Source organism: Lissotriton vulgaris, chromosome 1_1 (assembly GCF_964263255.1).
Source record: "Lissotriton vulgaris chromosome 1_1, aLisVul1.2, whole genome shotgun sequence".
In the NCBI taxonomy this organism is placed as follows: Eukaryota; Metazoa; Chordata; class Amphibia; order Caudata; family Salamandridae; genus Lissotriton; species Lissotriton vulgaris.
The window spans coordinates 1,146,760,809-1,146,786,697 of record NC_141685.1 but is presented as its reverse complement, the minus strand read 5'-3'; the positions used below and the strand labels follow the sequence as shown (position 1 = coordinate 1,146,786,697).

The 25,889-nt window shown below is 46.8% G+C and overlaps 1 protein-coding gene and 1 pseudogene across 2 annotated transcripts in view; both read left to right on the top strand.

Annotated features, from left to right (window-relative positions):
- The window catches only part of RAB5B (RAB5B, member RAS oncogene family), a 237,526-nt gene that overhangs the window by 139,749 nt on the left and 71,888 nt on the right, over positions 1 to 25,889 (top strand). The window lies entirely within an intron of this gene.
- Positions 24,439 to 25,510, top strand: LOC147748822 (uncharacterized; annotated as a pseudogene).

Sequence of the window (25,889 nt, the reverse complement as noted above, 5' to 3'; positions counted from 1 at the left end):
TAGGCCTGACCCGAAGAACAGTAAATCACACTTTTTCAAGACTCCTGGAAGTTATTATTACTTTTCAAAAGAACATTCCCAGTACAGTTCCGGTTAACAACCCATGAAATGATTAGTCATCCATGTTCAAATTTAAAAAGATTTGTCAATAACCACATCAAATACACATCCCACCATGGTTGAAATCAATGTGTATACCCAACACAAAATATGAGAGAAATTAGAAAAATTAGAAAAAATGTGTTAAAAGGCTAGAAAGCACCTCACATGCGCGCAAACCGAAGATTCATAAAGCCCAGCGTCCTCCACCTGGTCGCCCGATTGTATCGGGGATTCAATCAGTATTGGAGCCCTTGTCCCAGTTTGCGGACTTCTTCCTTAGGGATTCTGTGATCACCCAACCATCATTCCTGCAGGATACCACCGATGTGTTGAATATTCTGTAGGGTATAGAATATAATCAATCTACACAGCTGCTGGTAACAATAGACAGAGTCTTTATACACCAGTAAACCCCAGGATGTCACGCTGGTGGCAGCAGCGGTGCTCTTGGGGCACTGGAATGGTTCTACGATGTACCTCAAACATTCGTATTACAATGCATAGAGCTCACTAACTAGAAACTCCTTTGCATACAAAGGTTCTTTTGAAAAGTAATAATAACTCCAAGGAGTTGTGAAAAAGTGTGATTTACTGCTTTTCGGGGTCAGACCGCTAACACCCTGTGAGATATGGTTGTGCAGGTATTGCCAACAGTTATGGAAGAGGCCTGTGCTGTGCTCTCCCAGGCTGATTCCGACAGGAGGGATGGAGCTAATTCGCCATTAGATGTGGACTAGACACCACCGACTCACTACGCAGAGAAGTTTAATCAACATTGGCCCTATGACGCCACTCCTGGTTGAGGACTGTTGGATTTTCTGGGGATGTCCAGACATCATTCATGGACATGGCCTTTGGTGGCTCCCGTCTCTTTGGAGACAAGGCAGATTCGGTGCTGGAGCTCTTTAAGGACAGCAGGGCTACGTCTATGTCCTTGGGCCTTTACATGGCCCCTCAATCCGCTGTTCGTGGCCACAGAAGGGGCGTACAGCTGCGTTCTTACCAGCCCAGCCACTACGGCGCACAAGCTGTCCACCCTCTGCGTGGCGTTGGAAGAAGTAACCAACCAGCCTGTGGGTCAGGTGGCCAGAGGAAGGGTCAGTCCACCACCTCCCATTTACCATTCGCCTTCACCTACCCCACTGGCAGTCCATTACATCGGATAGGTGGGTTTTGCAGATTGTCCGATTGGGCTACTTCCTCCCCTTCAAGGCTGCCTCTCCCTCGATAACACCTACTTACGACAGGCTGGCGGAGGATCACCAATCTCTTCTCCGGCAGGACGTGATGGCTCTTTTGGCCAAAGGAGCCATAGAGAGAGTGCCATCACCAGAAGTCGGTCACAGTTGTTATTCCTGCTACTTTCAGGTCTATCCTAGACCTGTTCTCTCTCAACTTCTTCCTCAAGAAGTTCAAAACACTAACTCTAGCTCAGGTCCTATCTGCCCTGGATCCAGGAGACTGGATGGTAACATTGGACTTGCAGGAAGAATATTCCTGCCCCTTCCCACAGGTGTTACCTGTGGTTCACTGTGGACCAGAAGCACTTTCAGTTTGTTGTGCTCCCCTTTGGCCTCACCAGCACCCCTCGGATATTCAACAAGGTGATGGAGGTGATTGCAACTCATCTGCGGTGATCAGGGGTGCCAGTCTTCCCCTATCTTGACAACTGGCTGTTAAAGGCGGGCTCGCCCCAGACTGTTGTCTCTCCCCTCCAGATTATGGCGAACCTCCAGCATTCTTTGGGGTTCACTATCAGCGTGCTAAAGTCACAACTCACTCCCGCTCAGGTGCTCCCTTTAATCAGAGCTATTCTTGACACTGCAGTTTCAGGCCTACCCTCAGTTACAGCGAGTCCAGGATATTCCGGCTATGACACCGACATTTCAGCCTCTACCTGGATTTTGGTGAGACTGACTCTGAAGCTACTAGGCCTCATAGTCTTCTGCATACTGATGGTGACACATGCCCGTTGGCATATGCATACTCTGAAGTAGGACCAGTTGGCGCAACGTTAGGGGAATCTCTTGACATGGTCCAAATCTCACAGGGAACTGTAACAGATCTGCTGTGGTAGTAAATGATTCACTATTGGGTCAGCGGCAGACCACTCTCCCTCCCAACCAGATCTCACAGTAGTGGCAGACGAGTCACTCCTGGGATGGCGCGGCCATCTGGGAGAGGTGGAGATCAAAGGACTCTGTTCTCCGGTGGAATCAGAACTCCACATAAACCTATTGGAGGTCTGAGCGATCCATTTAGCATTGAAAGCCTTTCTGCCCTCCTTTCAGGAAAGGTTGGTGCAAGTGTCCACGGATGACAACACCGCTCTATGGTACTGCAACAAACAGAGCGGTGTGCGCTTGTGAACCCTTTGTCAAGAGGCCCTGCGCCTCTGGACATTGCTGGGCATTTCCCTTGTGGTTCAACATCTGGTGGGCTCACTGAACCCCAGAGTGTATGAGCTCAGCCGACAATGTCTCGCAGATCACAAATGGTATGTCCATGAGGAGGTGGTGTGACGTCCCTTCCAGCAGTGGGGAGAGCCTTGGTTAGATATGTTTGCCACCGACGAGAACGTGCAATGTCAGCAGGTCTGTGCGCTGGAGTTTTCAAGACAGCACATGCTCTGAGATGCTTTTCATCTTGATTGAAGCTCAGGCCGCCTCTGTTCCTTTCCACCTATACACTCCAGCCTAGGGTTCTCCAGAAGATCCGGAACGACTGGGCCCAAGTCATCCTTGTAGCTCTGGACTGACCATGGAGACTGTGGTTTCCCGAGCTGTTGAGCATGGCCATTGATGGCCGATCAGGTTGCCCCTTGGGGAGAATCATCTGTCGCAGGGGAGGGTTCTCCCCACCTGAACCTATCAACGCTCTGCCTTCTTGCTTGGAGGTTGAGCAGTGACAGTTGACCTCTTTCGACCTTCCACCCAAAGTCTGGGAATTTATCTTGGCAGCCAGACGTACCACCACCACGATGGTTTACGCCTGCCATTGGGCAAAATTTGTAACATGCTGTACAGAAATGCACATTGATCTCTTTCCTGCATCCCCCCACCTTTATCATGTTCTCTTGTTTATCCTTTCCCTTTCCCAGCAGAGCTCTGCTCTGGGCACTCGGAAGGGCTATATCTCTGCCATTTCAGCGTTTCTGCAGTTGCCTGATCAGCCCTCCCACTTCAAATCCCCTGTTGCACATGTTTCTGAAAAGTTTCCAACATTTGTTTCCACCTTCTCCCTTTATTATGCCCCAGTGGGACCTCAATCTTGTTCTCACTTTCCTTTTGTTCTCTCCCTTTGAGCCTTTGCACAGTTGTCCACTCAGGCTCCTTACCATCAAGACTGCCTTCCTGGTGGTAATAACATTTCCCCGGTGGGTCACTTAGCTTCAGATCTTGTCATCCAAACCTCCTTGTCTTCCCGTCTACCCAGACAAATTGGTGCTTCCTACCTTCCAAAAGTGTAGGCCATTCCATCAATCTTCCTCCTTTTTACGCTCTGCCTCATCCTTTCAAAGAAAAGGAGTGATTTCACCGTCTGGACCCAAAAAGAGCATTGTCGTATACCTTGATCGCACACAAGAGTTCTGGATGGATGACCAGTTCTTCGTGGGGAATGTCGGAGCGCAGATAGGTACAGAAGGAGACCATCTCACAATGGATTGTACTATGTATCAAAATCTGCTACGCATTGGCTGAAAAGCAACCCCCCTGAGGTTTTGCGTGCTCATTCCACCAGACCTAAAGATGCACTCCAGCTTTAGCTTGCGGAGTTCCGGTCCTGGACATCTGCCAGGCGGTAGCTTGGGCTTCTCTGCAGACGTTTGCCAAACATTACTGCCTGGACGGTTGTGTCTGTAGGGATGGGCATGTTGCGTGTTAGACATGGCACCATTGGCGTGTGTCTCCCTTCCATTTTTGCTGTTGCCTCATGTGTGTTTGGTGGTGTTAGATGTTTTGGGCCTGTGTCACTGCTGTCCAGTGCCACAGTGCAAGTGCTCCCTACTGTAAATTGTTGTATTAATCAGTGGTTCCATGTACTGAGTGTGCCCAGGGCGTGTAAATCCAAATGCTGCTGGTGGGCTTGCTGCACTGGTTGTGCCACCCACAGAAGCAGCCTTGTAAAATGTGTCTAAGGTCTGCCATTGCAGTCTGGTACTGTCATGCTGACTGGACAAGTGCACCCACTTGCCAGTCCCTAAACCTTCCCTTTTCTTCATATCAGTCGCCCCTATGGTAGGCCTTAGGGCAAGGTGCATTGTAAGTATTAGGTAGGACAAGCCCTGATGTGTGTGGCATGTCCTAATAGTGAATTACAGCCATTTTAATTTTTCACTATTGCAAGGCTACCTGTTCTCCATAGGCCAGAATGGGCTGTTAGTTATTATAGTGATTAATCCTAACTGTCTCGGTGAACATGGTAGAAATTCGAGTTTAGTATGCCTGAAATACATGTTTTAGTGAAGTTTATTTTAATATTCTGTGTTTGCAAATACCACTTTTAGAAAGTAGGTATTGCTTGTCTAACCATTCAAACCTGCCTCTGCTAGTTTGTGTATTCCTATGTCTGGTTTTGTGAGTGACAGGGCTGGGGAATTCCAAGAGACAGGCTGAGTCCCCCATTGGTGAATAGAGAGATCTGTATCTAGATGGGAGGGAGGAGTTGCACCTGAATCTTGAATAGGGCTGTGCCTGCCTTCCACAATGCTGGCACTACCCCCTGGGGAGCGGCTGATGGCTCTGCCCTGCACACTGAAAGAAGAGAAGGAGTCCTGTAAACAAAGTGCTCCAGGACTGTACTTTCCTTCACAAAGCTGGCTCCACCTCCTGTGGGGCGTCTGATGTGCCTGCCCTGCACTGTGAAAGGAAAGGAGAAGTCTGGTAAACTGAGTGCTTCAGAACTGGTTTGGACTGGGCAAAGGCCCCTCTCCCCTGAGAAAACCAAGGATTTTGGGGTATAAATATTGGGACCCTGATCCCATGAAACTAGATTACTTTGGACTACAAGAAGAAAGCTTTACTGAGGAGAGGAATCTGAAGAAACTGAGGAGAGACTATGACCAAGCTGAAGTGCTGCTTGGGGGATTTGCCTGCAGTGGTTGCCTTACTGTCAAAGGAAGGAGAAAGGAACTTTGTGTACTTTGCTTTCAACTTGTGAAGGATCTCCAAGGGCTTGGTAAAGAGCTTGCCTCCTGCTGAAGTCTCAGGGACAACAGACTTCACCCCCCCAGCTCCCCAGAGTTCTTTTGGAAGTGCCTGCTGCTGTGTCGCAAGGAGCTGGAAGCGCGACTCAACGAGAAAAAGCGTGTCGCTGTGCCTGCTGTCGCAACTCCGAAGGAGGGTGTCACCGCTGGAATCGTCGCACTGCACCGCATCGTAGAGAAGCGTTCCGCAACGAAGAGGAAGCGTGTCGCCGTCGCTGCTGCTGCCGTTGCAACTCCGAAGAAGGAGGGTGTCGCCGCTGTAGTTGTCGCACTGCACCGCATCAGGAGAAGAATCTCGCAACGAGGTTGGAGCGTGTCGCCTTCTCTGTGCTTGCCGTCGCAACTCAGAAGAAGGAGGTTGTCGCCGCTGGAACTGTCGCATTGCACCGCATCGACCAAGAGCACCTCGCATCCCCTGAGAAGCACGCCGCCGTCGGAGCTGCTGCCGTCGCATCTTGGATGTCGCCGCCGTAGTTGTCACATCGAGTGGAAGCTTCACGCATCGTGGAAGAAGAGTGTCGCCACTGGAGCTGCGGCCGTCGCATCTTGGATGTCGCCGCTGTAGTCCACGCATCGAACCGAGAACTTCTCACATCCCCGAGAAGTGTGCCGCATCTGGAAGATCTTCACGTCTTTATTTCTTTGCACCTTACTTTGCCGCATTTCCCATCACTGCGACATTGCTTGTCGTGGAAGTGCAACGCAACTTAAGGTACATTGACGCAGAGTGTCGCATCTAAGAACTGAACTAAACTAAGCTTAAATCTACCATCTTAAAGAAATCATAGAGTGTGTATTTTTGTCGTTTATGGTCTTTTGTTACCATCTTAAAGAAATCATAGAGTGTGTATTTTTGTCGTTTATGGTCTTTTGTTAACTCTATATAAAGTTACTTATTTTTGATATAAAACCTGTGTGGTGTCCATTTGTAGTGTTGTCACTGGGTTACTGTATGTGGTCACAACTGCTTAACTTACATCACCTCTGAAATAAGCCTTGACTGCTCGCTCCATGCAGCCTACAGGGTGAGCAGGGGTTATTTTAGGTGTGTAATCCCCTTGTCCTGACTAGAGGAGAAGGTCCCTATTTGTCACAAGTACCTACCTGTGCCAACTAGAGACCCCCAAATCTAACATTGCCCATTAGGGCTTGCAGGACTTCCTTGTGTGAAATTGGTCTGCAGACCTAACTGCGGAGAGAGATTGCTCGGGTATCTATTATAAGGTAAGAAATCTGCGACTGGAAGTCTCTATCAAATGAAGTTACTTATCTTTATAAACGCCTTATATGGTAGAGATTTCATCTTACCTCAGATTCCTTACTGACTTACCCATTCTCCCCGTTCTGCGAACAGATTTCTAGAGACAGGACTTTCCCTCTTAAGGGCCCAAGTTTTCCACACCTGTGGTCAGTGTACTCCGTGGCTCAGCGCTTCTGCTGTGGAAAAACGCTAAAAGTAACTGACGTCCGCACACTTGGGTGGCGCCTGTATAGGCACCGCTTATGTCACTTGCAGCGCGTATGACGCCATGCAGAGCAGAACAACGCCATTAACGCACTCGCTAGGGTACTCTTCACAAATTTCCAGATCCAATCTGATGCATGGGAATGTTTCTAAGATAAGGAATCTACGTCTAGATAGAGTTTCAACCAGATAAGGCATTACCGAAGCTAAGTAACTTGTACTTTACGGCTTAACCGAGCAGCGCTTTGGAGCTAGGTAGGATAACCATGCGGTACTTTCATTACATGATATGAGCTACAATATGTATTGTCGGGTAACACAATTGCTTAACGAAATCTGAGAGCAATTTATCCCTAAAAATATACACCATTGATCATTCTTTGAACTGAGTCGTTCAGTAACTAATACATGAAACATAAGATGTGTGAGGTCCGTGTTAGACCAATATTTGACTCGCCTGTTGTACTATGAATGAACAATAAACGGAAGAGACACACCACTAATATTAATCAGTTTTGTGTATTCAAAATCATATTTTTAGCTGATAGGTACAATTTCCTTCATAGATGGCTGTCCCAGATACAAAACACACAAAACGCGACTTAGTGAAAAGAATAACATAACGTGCAATAGTGTTTTATACCATACAACAATTAGACAAAATATACACAGATGTCAGTCCTTGTTTTTAACAAATGATTCAACATACATCCTCTAGAGACATTAGTTTCAGTTTCAGGATGGTTTGCCCACGGACATGGACTAAAAATATCCTTGAAGTTTCGACCCTTGGTGTATGTGTTAATGAGTACACATCATAGCGGGTCTTCCTCAGGACTGGTGATAGTTTTGGGGACAGCTAAGCAGTATTTAAACCGAGGGACAAATCTTCTCATGCAACCCAATTAGTGATTCGTTAGGTGTGAGGGGGCAACCATCGTATATAAAATCCAAAAGTATCGATAGCTGGGCAAAATCCTAGCCCACTTATGTATATTTAGTTCTTCCGTGTTAACCTCAGAAAAAACTTTTTTTTCATGCAGTAAATGCAAACTTCTTGCAGCCCATCAGTAGCAAGTCAGTCAAGTCTGTCAAAAACACTTTGTGAGTGATAAGAAGTTTCTTTTCAAAAAGAAAAAGAGAGAACTAAATTGACCCCAAGTGTGAGGAAAAACAAAACCGAACCAAGGCAAACGAAGTGAAGAGATAATGTAAGCATGAACTGCATATTTGTTATTTTCTTTAGTTGGCGCTATATAAAACTTTATAAATAAATTATATTCAATACTGTCAAGGAAACTGAGGATAAATCAGTGTGTCACAATTATAGAAAAATAGTCTGTCTTTGTATATATGACAATGGCGTTTCACCCCTTTCAGGAATACAAGAGTCTCATCAGGACTGTAATAACCTGGGGTTGACTGATTGTATAGAGGGTCCTATCCACTTGGTTGGGACCCACTCTGGTATTGCAACAAGCTATTGGGCCAGGATGGGTAGAACTGCTCCTGTGTCCGACTTGTGAGGGGAAGGTGTGCCCTACTTCTTCCTCCAAGAGGAAGGCGTTGCATGTAATTATTTACAATTTGAGACACTAATTGGTAATACAGCCATATGGCCTGGATTAATGCTCACCGTAAAGTTTCCAAGAGTAGCTTGGGTGGGCTCTGATCAAATTACGATGCTTGTAATGAGGCCAGGATGTGTTCCTCTTCGAAACTCCTCTCCCAGTCAGAGATGCAGCGAATACTGTATGAAGGAAATCGTACCTATCAGGCAAAAATATGATTTTGAATACACAAAACTGATTAATATTAGTGTGGTGTCTTACATTTATTGTTCATTCATAGTAAAACAGGTGTGTGAAATATTGGTCTAATACTGACCTCACATGTCTTATGTTTCATGTATTAGTTTCTGAACGACGCAGTTCAAAGATTGATCTGTGGTGTATATATTTTTTGCTAAATTACTCTCAGATTTAGCTAAGGAATTGCTTTACCCGACAGAACATATTTGAGCTCATATCATATAGACCCAGGTTCTGAGAGGTAACAGGGTAATACCATTATTTTTTATGATATTTTCATTGCGTAGCCAGGTCTGTGTGCAAAAGTAGGAGTCCTGCATTATAGGATCCTGGCTTAGTCATAAATGTAGAATATTCCTGCCAATGTGCAGAGTTTTCCAGAGCGCTTCTTTTACTTAGTATACAAAAAAACTCTTTATTTGGAGAAAGAAATTTCGAACCAAGTTATTTATATATCACCTCAATAGAGTTAAGCAGTAACAGCTAGATTCATGAAGCCTTTTTGCGGGCGCAAACGGTGCGAATCGCAGAATTCGGCCGTTTGCGCCCTCAAAAATGGCATTTGGAATTCATCTATGGGTCATGAACTCGCAATTTGAAAAATCGCAAAAAATTTTGCTTTTTCAAATTGCGATCGCATTTAAAGAATCTCAATTTGAGATTACTTAAATGCTATTCATGAACCATTAATAAATTGCGATTTCGCTATTTTTTGCCGCTATTTGCAAAGGCAGCTCTAAAGCGAGTGGAAAGGCAATGGCGAGCAGCTTTCTCAATGGAAACTAGGGAGATCTATCTAACCGGGAGGCGACTCTATCATGGACTAATCAGGAAGTCCAAAGCCGCATACTATGCTACCAGAATCAGTGAGGCTAGTAACTCCACGAGGGAGCTTTTCTTGCTTTATAAATCTCTCTCGGGTGGGACACCAGCTACTGCCCCTGATGAGTGCTCGGCGGAGTCTTGTGATAAGATCGCGAATTTTTTCGCCGAGAAGGTAACCAAAATCTACTCGTCTTTTCCCAATCATCTTCCAGCAGGGACTGAGTTTGTGGAAATCCCGAGGGACTGGGGGAATAGACATAGATTGAACAACTTCGTTACCCCGCCCCCAGAGGATCTCCTAAAGATATGTAAATCTATTAAGTCCGGTTCCCCTCGGGATCCCACTACGCCTAAAAGGCTAGTTGATAGCTTGCCAGTGCTGGAGCCTTACATCAGGCACTGCTAGACCTGTCATTTAAGACTGGGATAGTGCCTAGAGACTGGAAGCAGGCGGTGGTTCTACCCCTGAGAAAGAAAACCAACATCAGTTTTGACAAATTAGAGAACCTCCGACCTATCTCCCTTCTACCCTACCTGGCCAAAATTGCAGAGAAAGTGATTAATGTACAACTGATGGATTTCGTGGAGAAGGCTGCCCTCCTGCATGACACCCAGTTTGGTTTTCGTCCTTGCCACTCCACGGAATCAGCGCTGCTGATGGCAGTAGAGACCCTTCGCCAGGGCGTGGATGAGGGACAGACCATGGCCCTCATCCTACTGGATCTAAGTGCGGCATTCGACACTGTAGCACATACCACCTTGCTACAGTGTCTGAATAATGGAGGTATATCGGGCACTGCACTCGGATGGTTCCAATCCTTTCTGACGGGGAGAGGCTTTCAGGTCCGCCAGGGCGAATGCTATTCTGGGGAGATCGGTTTGGGACAGGGCGTGCCCCAGGGCTCGTCCCTGAGTCCGACCCTGTTTAATTTATATGTCTCCCCGGTAGCCACTATTGTGGAGGGTCATGGTTTGAAAATAGTATCTTACGCCGACGATACACAGCTGGCGATCTCCCTCTCGCGCGCACCCGGTCTTGCGGCGGACCAATTTAGAACCTGTATGCAGGAGTTGGCAACCTGGATGTCCGCCAATTGCCTTAAATTAAATGGCAATAAAACTGAGGTGCTCGTGGTGGGGGGTGGTCCATCTGTGTGGTCGTCGGCATGGTGGCCCTCTTGTTTAGGCGAGGCTCCAACTCCCTGTCGGGAAGCCAAGAATCTTGGAGTTTGGCTTGATGCTGATTTGTCCTTTGGACCTCAGATAGGCCGTGTGACGGGGGTCTGTTTCAGCGTCCTAAGAGGTCTGCGGAAGATATTAGATCTTCTTCCCATGTCGGCCCGCAGGACGCTGGTGCATGCCCTCGTCACATCGCGCCTGGACTATGGCAACCTACTGTACCTCGGAGCTACCAGCAAGGTGTTAAATCGTCTCCAGGTACTGCAAAATGCAGCAGCTCGCCTCATTCTAAAGCTTCCCAAAAGATCGGCCTCCAAAGCAGCCCTTCAGACTCTTCATTGGCTTCCAGTGAAGAGCAGGGTGGAGTTTAAAGCCCTCTGTACCTGCCACCGTATCCTTAATGGGAGGGCACCAGTACCACTCCAGAGTCTGGTCTCCAGATACGAACCTACGCGAGCGCTGCGCTCCTCCCATGGGGGCCTATTATACGTACCCAGGACGAGAAAGGCTCGCATGGGAGGCAGATCCTTTCGCTATTTGGTGGCGAAGGGATGGAATGCTCTACCCTTGGACCTCCGTCTTGAAGTGTCTGAAGCCGTCTTCAGGAAGAAGCTAAAAACACACCTTTATGCACGACAAACTTAGCTGACTCGGCGGCCCGTTTATATGAGTTTCTATCTGTCTCAGCGCAGGGACACGCTAGCCAGCGTAACCGCGCGCTTTATAAGACTCCCTTATTATTATTATTATTATTATTTACCGCGAAGTCTGACTTCGTGGTAAATAGCGAAAACTGAGAAAAATGCACTTTTGTGCATTTTTCTCAGTTGTATGTTACACACACACATATCCTTTGGACATGTGTGTGCGCAACATAAGTCTAAATTTACATTTCAGGGGTGCTACAGGGTGTCCTTTGGACACCCCTAGCACCCTTGAAATCGCATCCTTAACTCCCCATTCATTCCTATGGGCCTTTAGGCCCATAGGAATGAATGGGGAGTTATTTCTTATTTGCGATTAGCAATTTGCTAATTGCAAATAAGGAATGTGTAGCAATCGCAATTTATTTAGCGATTGCTACATGAATCCCGTTTTGCAAGTCCTTAATAGCGATTCCTTAATAATCGCTATTAAGGACTCGCAAAACGGGACTTTGATGAATCTAGGGGTAAGTCTATTGCTAAGTTTTTCTCAGGGGAATAGCCAATTTAAGGAACAGCAAAAACGCTACATTGCAGCACCTAACAGAAACTTGTTAGCTTCTCAAGTTAGAAACATGTGCATCCTTGTACTTTAGTAGAGAAAAATGAAGAAAAAAATGCTTGGTAAGCTAAAGTAAACTAGTTTCTTTAAAGGTTCAGCAGCTGTTCTCTTCCAGCATGTACTTTGCTGGGCATTTGCCTCACAGCCTCAGTTCTTCTTTTTCCTGGTCGTGCTGACTGCATCTTTGAACAGGCCTCGATAAATCATAAACATTTTACTACACTTGCAGGTCTGATGACTTAAATAATCTACTCAACCTAATTATCCTCCAGTAATGGGGTGTCTTTCATAGATTCACATGCCTGAATCATTCCCCGTAGTCGGAGTGGGAGTCCAACGGTACATAAAAAAGCAATAATTATGCACATATTAACCATAACCTAGGTAACCTAGAACCAGGAAGTAAAGTAGCCATAAACTACAAGGGAAAAAACTTTCACATTTGTGACTTGTCCAAGTCATTATATACAGTCCTAGCTGCAGCCAATCAGGTGACAGCACCCTCCAGAATGTTCTCCTCAGAGGCTCAGGCTCTCAGATTTTCTACTGCACATCGTGTGAAGGGAGTCTCCCTGAGCTCTGCACAGTACTTCTCTAATTCCTCAGGAATTTCTTCACTTCATGATGTCTTCAAGGAAATCTCTCTTTAGACCTTGTGAATCTTGTGGGAAGCTCCGGCTGTTCTCTAAAGATCCCTACAAGAAGTGCATTTATTGCCTTTATCCTGATCACCAGGTGAGAGAGTACAAGATATGCAGGACCTTCCCTCAGAAAACCCTCAGAGATAGAGAAGGGCGTCTTCTTCTGTGGCTACAGAAGATTAAGGATCAGGACCGCCCCTTATCGAGGTGGGAAGTATTGCCTCTGGCTCATCTATATCTTCTAGGAAAAGGATTACTGATGAGGATCTATCTTCTCCTGGGGCTAAGGTGTCAAGAAAACAACCACCCTCTAAGGCACAGCTTTCCAAACTTTTCATGTTGGTGACACGCCATTCTGGAAAATAAAATTTCAGGACACAGTAATGCGAGCGAGCGCAGCGAGCGAGCCAGAACCACCCAAGGCGCTTGCTAAGGCCGAGCCTACTGAGTTTGCCAATGCTTGTTTCAATGGCATTCAATCAAGATAGCATATTTACAAATCCGAAACCTGTTGAAGAAGCAATCAATCTGCAAAATGTACTTCAGTGCATCTATCTGTAGTAAGTGTGATAGTGTTTCAGTTGATTTCATTATAGATTATGCTCACCAAATCTTAGATTTTAATCACAGGACTAGTTTGGGCACCCAGTCGGTATCTGCTGTGCCCAGAGCACACAATTAACGCCAACTAGCTGCAGTCTGTGCAGACAATTAACGTCAGGTAGATGCAGCCTGTGCACACAATTAACTTTTGCCAGTTGTAGTCTGTGCATAAAATTAACTTCAGCTAGCTACAATCTGTGCACACAATTAAAGTCAGCTAGCTGCTGCCTGTGCACCCACTTACCTTCAGCTAGCTGCAGTATGTGCAATCAATTAACTTCAGCTAGCTGGTATCTGTGCACAGAATTAACTTAATCTAGAACCAGTCTATGCACACAATTACCTTCAGATAGAACTTGTCTGTGCGGACAATTCGCCTCAGCTAGCTGCAGCCTGTGCTCACAACTTCAGCTAGAATCGGTCTCCGTACACAACTGACGTCAGCCCCAGATTGTGGGCACTTCATGCCACCTGACGAGGGCTCACATGGAACATATATAAAATCAGTTGGGTCCAGTGCTTTGCCCTGAAATGAATGTCTCATAGCTCAAGTTTGGACCCACGACCAGCCTCGGTTGTCTCTGGTGTAGGCATATAATCAGCAGCACCTGGAAGCCCCTGATACTGGACACAGCACTAAAGCCATCAGGCGCGCAACACCCACTTGACTCAAAGGGCTTCCAAGGTACATCTGGAGTTACCCGACCAGTTGCTGGATTCAGGGGAAGATAATGAGGAGTCTGAAGAGGACGACAGGTTTCGCACTGCCAGGAGCCCTTCAGAGTTGTTCATTAAATATCAGGAGTATGACCAGGAAGAAAATCCTTTCCTGGAGACTGTAGCTCCAGCTCCTGACTCAATATCTACAGCACAGATGCCTTTCGCTTTGCTAAACAATCTTCAATACATGTTAGACGATTATTATAGCCGTTTTCCTCCATCTGAATCGGCGGAGTCCATTCCACAGACACCTGTGCCTCAAGCTTCCATTTCTACATTAAGGTCTCCCAGGGCGCCTTCTCCAGTGCCGTCTCATCATTCCCATGATGTTAACACCTCTGATGATGATAGGGAGGAAGGAGAAGTGGACGATAGATCTCTTCTCACAGAGTGGGACGATTACCAGATTCAAACTCCTTTCTCCTTCAACTCCAGCTACCATTGATTCGCCTCTAGTTGATATCGGAGGCTTTCATCTCCTAATGGAAAAGGCAACACAAAGGTTCCTTCTGCCGATGGAAACAAAGAAGGATGAGTGCTTCCTATATGATTTTAAAAATCAGCCAAGGAAACAGATACGGACTATCCCTATTATTGATTTCATTTGGAAAGAAGGATTGAAGGTCATGACAGACCCTGCTTCTATTCCTGCAGTCCTACCTCAGCTCGACAAGAGGTCTAAGACATCTAAGACTTACCTGCTTGCCTCATAGGCCAACCAAAAGCTGACTCTGTTATTGTCCAAGTGGCACAAAGACGAGCTAGGAACCCATCCTCTCCGATTACAGCTCCTCCAGACGGTTAGACGCTATCGGGAAGAAGGTTTCCACCATGGCAGCGACGACCGTCCGTGCTGCTAATTCACTGGCCATATTACGTCGGTACGACAGACAACTGTTGTCGGACATTACTCCTTACATCAACATGTTGCCGGAACCATCGAAGTCTGAAGCTTTAAAGTTCCTACAAGAAGGGAAGCGTATCTCTGCGGAGATCCTAGATTCCGCTGTGGATGTCGCATCCACAGGATTTAGGCAGCTAGCTGGTGCCGCAGTACTGATCCACGGCGCCTGCGCGGGAGACCAGTGCTCTACCAACGCTGTCCGATAATGCTGTCCGATAACGCTGCTCGAGAAGCTTTTCTGCAGTTCACTCAGGAGTTCGTGTTGCGTAGAAACGAAAGTTGACGGATGTCAGCCGGATCAGTGCACCGGACCACGCTGATTAGGAACTCTTTTCGAAAAACGATGTATACCCGCTTACCGTGATATTGGAGATTTGACCAAACACCCGGCATTCTCGGACTGATCCACCGCGCTTATTAAAGAGACCACGCACAAGCCCCACGCGTGTGTCAAAAGCTGCCTGTTGATTTTTCGGCACCACCTTCTTCTTTAAAAGACCATTCCACACAAGTCTCCGGTCTCCCCCCCTTCTTAGAAAACATATGGCTCCGCCGTGGACCTACTGCTTTCATTGATAGGAGTCTGTCACACCACATCATTTTCGTCCTATATACAAGGAGGACATTTTCTGGCCCTGAGGAGAATCCCATTTGTGATCTGTAGGGATTCGAAACGCGTAGGCCTCTGTCTAAGGATCTGCTCTTATAAACCCAAGTGTCGAGTGATACTTTACTTGAGTTTTATTGTAAAGTACACATTGTCGATTAAATGTTTTCTGACAATTGTCATTGTTACTAAATTATTGGAGTGTACTTTTTCCTTTGAGAAAATATTTTTTATAACATTCGTTTGATCTCTGGAGCAGTCCTGTTTTGTTTTACTTCCTCACACTGGCACATCCGCCCCCAGGTTGTGTCGAGTCTTGTATGAGTGTATGTATGTGAGCTGAATGACTGTGATATGCTTGACTAGTGTAAATGTGTGTGTAATTTTATTGTGTTGTGTCCACTTCACCTTTATTTAAGGTATGTAAACCTGTTTGGAATTCATGTATTGCATTTTTTTCATTAAAAACAAATAAATAGCTATAAAGTAGCAAAACTCCGGTTGAAATTAGTTTTTCTTCCGTCGGAGCCATTCACTGTTTTGACAACTTTATCAGTTTAGGCATATTCCCTTGTTATGTTGCAGTACTGAGAAGACAGGGCTGGCTGAAATTGACATCTATTTGCCAGGAGATTCAGGCAAAGATTGTTGACATGCCCACATGTGGAAGAGGCCCTTCAAACCGTTAAAAAAGATACAGAGACAGCAAGGTCTCTCGGTACTCTTCAATTTCGTAAGCCGCCCTTGTGGGGCGCTAAAGGACATGGATCCTTTTCTAATCGAGGAGGCTACAACCAACAAGGATCTTACCAGTCCTATCAAGGCAATCAGCAATCTCAACCTCAAAGGCAACAGTCGTACGGACAACAAAATACCTCCTATTCACAAAATAAAAAGCAATGAGAACAACCACCTGCCACCACTTCTATCGCCTTCCCCTTTAAAAGTTGGAGGAAGAATCTCCCAATTTTACTCTAACTGGTCTGCTATAACATCGGACAAATGGGTCCTGGACATTGTGGCCAGAGGCCATGTTCTAGAGTTCATAAAGATTCCTCCAAACTCTCCTCCCAAGGGCCCATCTCCAGCTCATCTCAAGGAGCTTTTTTCCCAAATAAATTTATGTTACGAAAAGGAGCGATCGAAAGAGTCCCTCAGTTACAAAGAGGAACAGGATTTTATTTGAGATTTTTCCTGATAATGAAAATATCGGGAGAATGGCGCCCCATTCTCGATCTTCGCTCCCTCAAGAAATATCTGAAGAAGTTATCCTTCCGTATGTTAACGCTTCAAGACATTCTTCAACTCCTCTCTGTGGGGGGTCGCATGGCCACCCCGACCTCCAAGACGCTTATGAAAATTCTTGAGGTTCAGAGTGGCTGGCAGGGACTTCTAGTTCAAAGTCCTTCCTTTCGGACTACTGTCAGCACCTCACGCATTTACCAAGGTTCTATCCCCGGTGGCCGCACACCTTCGTCTGGAAGGGATTCAAATCTTTCCTTACCTAGACGACTGCCTTATCAAGGCAAATTCTTTTTCAGCCCCAAGCGCCCACATTCAAAGATGCTTGTCCCTTTTTCAATCTCTGGGTCTCTCTATCAACCTCGACAAGTCTCATCTTGTTCAATCATAAAGAAAGACATTCTTGGGAGCCACGTTAGACACTCAACTAACTTGAGCATTTGTCTCAAATGAAAGACCGCAAAAGATCTGCAAACTGGCCCACCTATTACGATCCAAAAAGGTGCGTTTCAGTCTGGCAGTTCAAGTCTTTTTCAGGGATGATTTCTTCCTGCATCCCCTTGATACCCAACTGCCATCTCAGAATGAGGCCCCTGCAAGAGGAACTCAACCACCAATGGTTGCAGATTTCGCTGTCATTCTACGATCTCATTCACTTCACTCCTCGGATGGGAGAAGCTTTACTCTGGTGGACTCGCAAAAAGAACGTGAAAAGAGGGTGCACATTCCTAGTAGATGCGCCAAATTTTACCATCACCACAGACGCATCCCTCGAGGGATGGGGGCATACCTTCAAGGGTTGACGGTCAGCGGCAAGTGGAAGGCCCAGCAACAGAGGTGGCTTATCTACCTTCTAGAATTGCAAGCCATCTTCTTGGCCCTGAAATCCTTTCGAACCATCATTCTGGGTGCTTCAGTACTAATTCGGACAGACAACACAACAAGTATGCACTACTTAAACAAACAAGGAGGAACAAGGTCTGTCCTACTCTCTCAACAAGCCCAAGAAATCAGGGACTGGGCGATATGACACGGGATCAGCCTATCAGCGATCCATGTGCCGGGAGTTTCCAATGTTCTAGCGGATTCTTTCAGGAGATCGACCGTATCCAATCACAAGTGGGAACTGCATCAACCAACGTTGGATTGGATCTTTCAGGAGTGGGGTCGTACCGATCTGGACCTGTTTGCGACCAATCGGAACCGCAAATGCCCATTCTTTGCAAGTTGGCTTCCCCACAAAGGGTCATGCGGGAATGCGCTTTCGAAGAATTGATTGCAGATATATGCTTATGCCTTTCCTCCGATACCGTTGGTTCCCAGAGTTCTCCGGAAAATTAAGAGAGAACCCGGCCGCCTGATTCTCATTGCTGCCAGATGGCCTCGCCAGTTCTAGTTTACCGAACTTCTCCTTCTCTCAGAATGCAAACCCATTCAGTTTTGACCAATACCGAACCTCCTATCCATCCAGAACGGACAGATCTGCCACCCGGACCCTGCGTCTCTGAGATTAGCAGCCTGACGCCTGAACACCTTGAGTTCGCTCATTTAAACATTCCTGCGGATTGTAAGGAAGTTCTAGCTAACGCTCGAGTGCCTGCCACTGTTAAAACATACAGGCTTAAATGGAAAAGATTCTGCATGTGGTGTCAATCTGCCAATATTCATCCCATTCATGCACACCTGAGCAGATTTTACCATTCTTTCTACACTTGGCAAGGTCGGGCCTATCACATTCTACACTGAAGGTATTTTTGGCGGCTATTATAAGGTTTCGTCAAGTCTGTTCCAATTCTCTCTATTCAGCTAGGATCATCCAACAGTTCTTCAAGGGATTGTTTGGGATGTTTCCTCCTATCCGGCGTCCACCTCCATCCTGGCACCTTAACGTGGTACTTGCACAACTCATGTGGCACCCATTTGAGCCTATTCATAGAGTGGATTTGAAGTTTCTATCGTGGAAGGTATCACTGCTGTTGGCTTTAACGTCAGCCAGGATAGTCAGTGACATTCATGCTTTCACTATCAATCCACCTTTTCTTCAAATCACCTCGAACTCGGGAGTGCTACACACTAATCTCAGTTTTATGCCTAAAGGACCTTCGGACTTCCAGCTCAACGAGCCAATCATTTTAAAAACTTTTTTCCAATCCTCAATCTCCTGCGGAAAGGACTTAGCATACTCTTGACATCACGATTCAGAAAAGGGGGTGGTGATGAACAGAGTGTCTGAATTAAGCAGACCACTCTTACCCAGTCCAAAGATCAGGGCTTGATCCATCACCGTTATTTATCTCACTGCACCATCCCAGCTCAGAACCTGGCTATATGCAAATCAGTCTGTCCCTGGCCCAGTGCATCATGGGAACAGGGCAGACTAACTACCAAGCCAATTCTTCACCAGAAAGGAGACAAGCTACCGGGGACCGGTTTCTGGCATTTCAGCCGTCTTCGGCCCGGCTTGCTTGGATCCTGGTGGTGCAGTGAGAAAGGGACTCATGTCTGAGTATACCCTGCCACACCTATAGTGGCCAAAAACGATTCAGAAAAGGGGGTGGTGATGAACAGAGTGTCTGAATTAAGCAGACCACTCTTACCCAGTCCAAAGTTCAGGGCTTGATCCATCACCGTTATTTATCTCACTGCACCATCCCAGCTCTGAACCTGGCTATATGCAAATCAGTCTGTCCCTGGCCCAGTGCATCATGGGAACAGGGCAGACTAAACTACCAAGCCAATTCTTCACCAGAAAGGAGACAAGCTACCGGGGACCGGTTTCTGGCATTTCAGCCGTCTTCGGCCCGGCTTGCTTGAATCCTGATGGTGCAGTGAGAAAGGGACTCATGTCTGAGTATACCCTGCCACACCTATAGTGGCCAAAAACGATTCAGAAAAGGGGGTGGTGATGAACAGAGTGTCTGAATTAAGCAGACCACTCTTACCCAGTCCAAAGATCAGGGCTTGATCCATCACCGTTATTTATCTCACTGCACCATCCCAGCTCAGAAACTGGCTATATGCAAATCAGTCTGTCCCTGGTCCAGTGCATCATGGGAACAGGGCAGACTAAACTACCAAGCCAATTCTTCACCAGAAAGGAGACAAGCTACCGGGGACCGGTTTCTGGCATTTCAGCCGTCTTCGGCCCGGCTTGCTTGAATCCTGATGGTGCAGTGAGAAAGGGACTCATGTCGGAGTATACCCTGCCACACCTATAGTGGCCAAAAACGATTCAGAAAAGGGGGTGGTGATGAACAGAGTGTCTGAATTAAGCAGACCACTCTTACCCAGTCCAAAGATCAGGGCTTGATCCATCACCGTTATTTATCTCACTGCACCATCCCAGCTCAGAACCTGGCTATATGCAAATCAGTCTGTCCCTGGCCCAGTGCATCATGGGAACAGGGCAGACTAAACTACTAAGCCAATTCTTCACCAGAAAGGAGACAAGCTACCGGGGACCGGTTTCTGGCATTTCAGCCGTCTTCGGCCCGGCTTCCTTGAATCCTGATGGTGCAGTGAGAAAGAGACTCACATCTGAGTATACCCTTCCACGCTTATGGTGGACAAAATGATTCAGAAAAGGGGGTGGTGATGAACAGAGTGTCTGAATTAAGCAGACCACTCTTACCCAGTTCAAAGATCAGGGCTTGATCCATCACCGTTTTTTAGCTCACTGCACCATCCCAGCTCAGAACCTGGCTACATGCAAATTAGTCTGTTCCTGTCCCAGTGCATGATGGGAACAGGGCAAACCAAACTACCAAGCCAATTCTTATACTGTGAAGGAAACGAGCTACCGGGGACCGGTTTCTGGCATTTCAGCCGTCGTCGGCCCGGCTTGCTTGAATCCTGATGGTGCAATGAGCTAGGGACTCACATCTGAGTATACCCTTCCACGCTTATGGTGGACAAAATGATTCAGAAAAGGGGGTGGTGATGAACAGAGTGTCTGAATTAAGCAGACCACTCTTACCCAGTCCAAAGATCAGGGCTTGATCCATCACCGTTTTTTAGCTCACTGCACCATCCCAGCTCAGAACCTGGCTACATGCAAATTAGTCTGTTCCTGTCCCAGTGCATGATGGGAACAGGGCAAACCAAACTACCAAGCTAATTCTTATACTGGGAAGGAAACAAGCTACTGTGGACCAGTTTCTGGCATTTCAGCCGTCGTCGGCCCGGGTTGCTTGAACCCTGATGGTGCAATGAGCTAGGGACTCACATCCGAGTATACCCTTCCACGCTTATGGTGGACAAAATGATTCAGAAAAGGGGGTGGTGATGAACAGTGTGTCTGAATTAAGCAGACCACTCTTACCCAGTCCAAAGATCAGGGCTTGATCCATCACCGTTTTTTAGCTCACTGCACCATCCCAGCTCAGAACCTGGCTACATGCAAATTAGTCTGTCCCTGGCCCAGTGCATCATGGGAACAGGGCAGACTAAACTACCAAGCCAATTCTTCACCAGAAAGGAGACAAGCTACCGGGGACCAGTTTCTGGCATTTCAGCCGTCTTCGGCCCGGCTTGCTTGAATCCTGATGGTGCAGTGAGATAGGGACTCATGTCTGAGTATACCCTGCCACACCTATAGTGGCCAAAAACGATTCAGAAAAGGGGCTGAAACCGGTCCCCGGTAGCTTGTTTCCTTCCCAGTATAAGAATTGGCTTGGTAGTTTGGTTTGCCCTGTTCCCATCATGCACTGGGACAGGAACAGACTAATTTGCATGTAGCCAGGTTCAGACCTGGGATGGTGCAGTGAGCTAAAAAACGGTGATGGATCAAGCCCTGATCTTTGGACTGGGTAAGAGTGGTCTGCTTAATTCAGACACTCTGTTCATCACCACCCCCTTTTCTGAATCATTTTGTCCACCATAAGCGTGGAAGGGTATACTCAGATGTGAGTCCCTAGCTCATTGCACCATCAGGGTTCAAGCAAGCCGGGCCGACGACGGCTGAAATGCCAGAAACCGGTCCCCGGTAGCTTTTTTTCCTTCCCAGTATAAGAATTGGCTTGGTAGTTTGGTTTGCCCTGTTCCCATCATGTACTGGGACAGGAACAGACTAATTTGCATGTAGCCAGGTTCTGAGCTGGGATGGTGCAGTGAGCTAAAAAACGGTGATGGATCAAGCCCTGATCTTTGGACTGGGTAAGAGTGGTCTGCTTAATTCAGACACTCTGTTCATCACCACCCCCTTTTCTGAATCATTTTGTCCACCATAAGCGTGGAAGGGTATACTCAGATGTGAGTCCCTAGCTCATTGCACCATCAGGATTCAAGCAAGCCGGGCCGACGACGGCTGAAATGCCAGAAACCGGTCCCCGGTAGCTTGTTTCCTTCCCAGTATAAGAATTGGCTTGGTAGTTTGGTTTGCCCTGTTCCCATCATGCACTGGGACAGGAACAGACTAATTTGCATGTAGCCAGGTTCTGAGCTGGGATGGTGCAGTGAGCTAAAAAAACGGTGATGGATCAAGCCCTGATCTTTGGACTGAGTAAGAGTGGTCTGCTTAATTCAGACACTCTGTTCATCACCACCCCCTTTTCTGAATCATTTTGTCCACCATAAGCGTGGAAGGGTATACTCAGATGTGAGTCCCTAGCTCATTGCACCATCAGGATTCAAGCAAGCCGGGCCGACGACGGCTGAAATGCCAGAAACCGGTAGCTTGTTTCCTTCCCAGTATAAGAATTGGCTTGGTAGTTTGGTTTGCCCTGTTCCCATCATGCACTGGGACAGGAACAGACTAATTTGCATGTAGCCAGGTTCTGAGCTGGGATGGTGCAGTGAGCTAAAAAACGGTGATGGATCAAGCCCTGATCTTTGGACTGGGTAAGAGTGGTCTGCTTAATTCAGACAATCTGTTCATCACCACCCCCTTTCCTGAATCATTTTGTCCACCACAACCCCTATACCCCTACAGTGTCTAAGCCAAATCTTAGACATTGTAAGAGCAGTAATGCCATTAAGAGTATATGGTGCTGGGACTTTGCCATTAAGAACTCCACAGTACAATAATGGCTGTACTGAAAACTGATACATTTGGTATCAAACTTCTCAGAACATTAAACCCACACTGATGCCAGTGTGGTATGTACTGAAAAATGCACACAGAGGGCATCTTAGAGATGCCCTCTGAAAAATTACCTAACACTAGTGTCCTATTGGCTTATAAACTGGCGGTCTACGCGTTTCGAACTCCTAATGGGTTGGGAGTTCTCATCGGGACCTCATAACTCCTAGTGAAGAAGAGTCTCAACAATCAATAATCAATCCGACGAGAAACAATATGTCCCAGGACGTCTGAGAACAAAGCGATTTATTGATGTCACATGTAGGCGCTGTGAATGGAGCCTTTGACAAGGGATCTCCGTGGTCAAACGCCGTATGTGTGGTATGGAGCGGTCGGAGAGATCACGTTCAATAATGATTTATTCAGACTGAATCACTAGTCTTAGAACACACATTTGGTTTGATTCCAATGTGCTGTGAGGAATAACAGGTATTTAGCATAACAGTATTGGCGAATTAATATCTTAGCATAGATCGCCGCCTGGTGTTGGGTCCGGATGTTTGCACTTTGTTGTCCTGGAAGAGTCTTCGAAGTATCACGAGATAGATGACTCCTCTCCTGGACCATAGTGCGCATGGGTATCTTCTCCATCTTCAGATTGTTTTTTCCCGCCATTGGGTTCGGATGCTATTCCTCAACTCCAACTTCGGAACCGTAACTTTTCAACTTTCTAAGGCCAAAAGGCCTTCTACCTCGACGGTATTGTTCTTGTTCGGTAAACCTTTACTCAATAATACTTTCCATCTCGATCCGGTCGTCGACGCGGGCCGTTGGGCCTTTTCGAGGCCACGTGGGCCAGCTGCTGATGGAAAGGACCCCGTTTGAAAGGTGCCAACAATGTCACTCCTAGTTCCCACATACTGATAAACATACAGTATGCAACAAGTGCCTCTCTCCCGAGCACAACGAGGAAAACTGTCCAGCTTGTGCTCAGTTCCGGTCGAAGAAGACTATCCGGAACTGAAGGGCCGCTAGACAACAGACGCAGCGGCAGGCACCGGAACCGGAGAACATTTTCGAAGACGAACATGACCTCCCAGAAGCGGCGGACTCCGACCTAGAAATTGTCACCATAGAGGACCAGTCGGACTCCGATGACCAGATCACACCGGGGCAAACCGGGGGTACCACGCCCCCATCCCCGCTTCCATCTCAAGACAAGGCTCCGGTCGAAGCATCACCTAAAGGCCTTAGCCAAGATCGACAAACTCCTTCAGAGGCCCCGCCTTCTGGCTCAGCTCCGAAGAACAAACCTAAGCCTTCTGATACCCTGGGAACAAGCTACACTCTTCCCAAAAAGGCTGCCGAACCGAAAAAGGTTGTCGAGCCAGAGACACTGGCTGATACAAAAAAGAGCGTTGAAACAAAAAAGGTCGTCGATCCCAAAAGAATAGCCGACCCGACAACGGCCGCCGAGCCGAAAAAAGTGTCGACCAGCAAAAACCAAGTCACACTAAATATCCCGTCGACCCGAAAAAAGGAGTTGAGCCGGAAAAAAAAGCTCCACAGTCAAAGGCCCTCGAGCCAAAGACTCGCCACAAACAAGTGACTAAGCCAAAAACATCGGCGCCAAAACCACGGACAGTTGAGGAAGAACTTTTCCATTCTGATCCAGAAAGTGAAGAACAGCCTAAACTGTATATAGACCCTAAAACAGCACGGGTAACAGTTTACCACAGGAAGAAGAGACCTTTGGACACTGACACTTCTTCCCCTGTTCCTCCAAAGAAGAAAGACTTTGCAACATCTCCCTCAAGGCCTTTCACTCCTCCTCCTTTCGTTCCTGACATGCCTTATGTACCTTACTCGCCCTCAAATTATGATGAGACAGAAAACATAGGGGAAGATCCTCAAGATAACTTTGTAGAACCTGAGGATCAGGATATACAAGATAACACATGGGATGACCAGAATGATCCTTTTGATACATACGACCCACAACCCATCCCTGACACCTCTACATATCCTACAAAGCCGTCGCCAACTGATGACACAATTGTCTTTAACTAACTAGTGGACAGGGCAGCTAAATATCATAATGTAGACATGCACACTGACCCAATAGAAGAGGATTTCCTATTTGACACTTTTCCAACTTCAGAAAAGAGCGTACGTACACTTCCTATGTTAAAAGGGGTACTAAAACATGCGCCAGACATATTTAAAGATCCAGCCAGAGTGCGTGTCCTCAATCCCAGAATTGAGAAAGTATAAAGCAGCCCCTACAGACCCTTCTTATATTAAGTCAATGTTGCCGTTAGACTCATTAGTGGTAGCAAACGCTCGAAAGCGAGCTAATTCACAAACAGGAGATGCTCCCCCTCCTGACAAAGAGTCAAAGATACTGGAAGCCTCAGGCAAAAGAGTGGCATCCCAAGCAGCAAATACTTGGAGAATTGCAAACACACAGGCTCTATTAGCACGATACGATAGAGCACATTATGACCAGCTGGAAGGTTTACTACAACACCTCCCAAAACCCTTTAAAACTAAAGCTAACAACCTAATACAGGAAGGCAAATTTATAACCAATGCTTCCATTAAATGTGCACTTGACGCAGCTGACACAGCAGCTAGGTCCATCAACACTAGCGTATTACTACGCCGGCATGCGTGGCTACCCATTTCCGGATTTAAGAATGAAGTGCAGTCAGCCATCCTCAACCAGCCAGTTAACCAAGACTTTCTGTTTGGTCTTGCAGTAGATACTATCTTAGAAAAGATGAAAAAAGATACCGATACTGCTAAGTCTATGGGCGCACTTCAGTTTCAGCAATCTAGAAGTTCCTTTCGCTGCTCCTCCTTTCGAGGCTCTGGTAAGAGGCAACACATCCCAAACTTCCTCTACATTCAAAAGTAATACCCAGAGCACCTTAAATAAAGGCTCCAACAGAGGAGGTTATAGAGGCAATAATAACAAAGGCAGAGGACTTGGCGGCAATACCAGAGCCTCCACCGCCACCAAACAGTGACTTGCTCACACTCCCTACAGACCACTCAACAAAGGTCAGAGGCAGACTAACACAATTCCTACCAGTCTGGAACGCAAATACCACAGACAGGTGGGTGAGACAAATTATCCAGTATGGTTATTTCCTGGAACTCACTTATATTTCACCCAACATACCACCCAAACACCGTCCTATGTCCTAAGAACACATCATACTGTTACAACAAGAGGTAACATCCATGCTAGAAAAGGGAGCCATAGAGCCAGTCCCTTTTCAACACCAAGGGAC